General features: G+C 45.7%; 1 pseudogene; it reads right to left on the bottom strand.

Moving 5' to 3' along the window:
• Window positions 1-1149: 1149 nt before the first annotated feature.
• Window positions 1150-1604, bottom strand: LOC102470648 (60S ribosomal protein L23a pseudogene; annotated as a pseudogene).
• Between the last annotated feature and the right edge of the window lie 258 nt (window positions 1605-1862).

The following is a 1862-nucleotide window of genomic DNA, read 5'->3' on the forward strand; positions in this document are numbered from 1 at the left end:
TGTGGGACTCCAGCGACATAGCCATTACGCTAACTGCTGGTTCCCCCCTCTGGCTAATTTTTAAAAAGGAAGAAGAAGCGAGAGAATGAGATTCGGGCTGGGGCGGTAAGTTGAGGGGAAATCACTGAGATAGACAGAGGGAGGTAACTAGTGGAAGCTGAGTGTTACTTTAGTGAGTTTGTTTGCACAGACCCATTTCAGCATTGCTTCTTAGTCTCTGGTGATCGGGTGTCTTTCTTTCTGGTATAGGGAGGACTTTGCATAAGAAACTTTGCTTTAGGTAGAAAAAGGCAAGACAGATAGTCTTTCTGCATCTGTTGTTTCTCAAGTGGTTTTGAATCCAAGTAACCAGTATACCAAATTGCTATGTTTTGGGGTAGCATGCTTTTAACTCCTTCAGTAGTTTATGGTTCTTTTCTGTAATATCATCTCATAGTGAGATGTGCATTGTTTTTGATATAATGTTGGTATTCTTTTTTTTTTTTTTTTTTTTGAGAGGTTTTTGCTATAGGGCGTGTGCACGCGCCAGAAAGACCAAGAGACGGAAACCAAGAAATCACCCTGCTAGTGGAGATGGCCACGACACAATCCCTTCTTCTCCTCTCGGGATCTTGGGCATGCACACACATGTGCCCAGCATGAGTTTAAACTACCGGGTCCAGGACTTGAACTGAGGTCAACTACATGGGAGTCTAGTGACATAGCTATTATGCCAACTGCTGGTCCCTCTTTTTTTTTTTTGAGAGGGTTTTATTTTTTGGCTATAAGGTGCATGCATCCACCAGAGAGAGAAACAGAGAGACAGAAAGCAAGAAAACATCCCCCAGAGAGGACAGCCACAATTCCTTCTCCCCCATTCTCCTCTCAGAATTTTGGGCATGCACACATATATCCCCAGCGTGAGTTTATGCCGCTGGGTCTGGGACTCAAATCACGATCAGCTACGTCAGAGTGCAGCGACATAACCATTACACCATCTGCTGGTCCCACTGCTGGCATTCTTACAATGGAGCAGGAGCTGATCAAAACATTTTAAACTGAAGAGAACAATTTTCTAATCTCAAAAGTCCAATTTCTTTTTTTGGGTTTGTTCTGTTATTTTTTTTAATGGTGAAAGCGTGTATTTAGAGTTGGCCAGCTGATCTCAGTTTAGATGATCCCGATTTTGTTGGCGACATCCAAGCATCAGAATCAGGAGCCAGTCATATACATGCCTTCTCTCCGTCAGGCCCGAGGAGGGTGCTGACCTCAGCCACATCCGTATCACAGAGCTTCACAGCCTGCGTGATCTGGTGCTTGCTGGCCTTGACTTCCACACTGAACACAAGTGTGCTGCTGTCTTCCATCTTCTGCACAGCAGACTCGGTCAGGGGGAACTTGAAAATGGCATAGAGGTCAGGCTTGTTTCTCTTGGGGTGCTCTTCCAAGGATATTTGGGCTGCTTCCAGAGCTGTAGTGTTGTGGGCCTCTGGAAGGTGGGTGATGTGCAGATCTGTGTGTGTGTGGCTGTGGATGCCTTTCAGCACTGTCATTTTGGCCTTCAAAGCCTTTGTTTTGGCTTCAGCTTTGGGAGGGGCAGGAGCTTCCTTCTTTGCTTTTGGCATTATCTTTTTTTTTGTTTTTTTTTTTATGAGGTGTTTTTGTTTTTGCTATGGGGCGCGTGAGCTTGCCAAAAAGAGAGAGACAGAGAGACAGAAAGCAAGAAATCACCCCCACCCCTGGGGGATGGCCATGCCACAATCCCTTCTCCTCCATTCTCCTCTCGGAATCTTGGGCATGTATGAACATGCACTGGCATGAGTTTAAGTCACCTGGTCCAGGACTTGAACCACAGGACTTGAACTACATGGGAGTTCAGCAAC

This window comes from Tupaia chinensis, unplaced genomic scaffold, assembly GCF_000334495.1.
Source record: "Tupaia chinensis unplaced genomic scaffold, TupChi_1.0 Scaffold000075_1, whole genome shotgun sequence".
Lineage (NCBI taxonomy): Eukaryota > Metazoa > Chordata > Mammalia > Scandentia > Tupaiidae > Tupaia > Tupaia belangeri.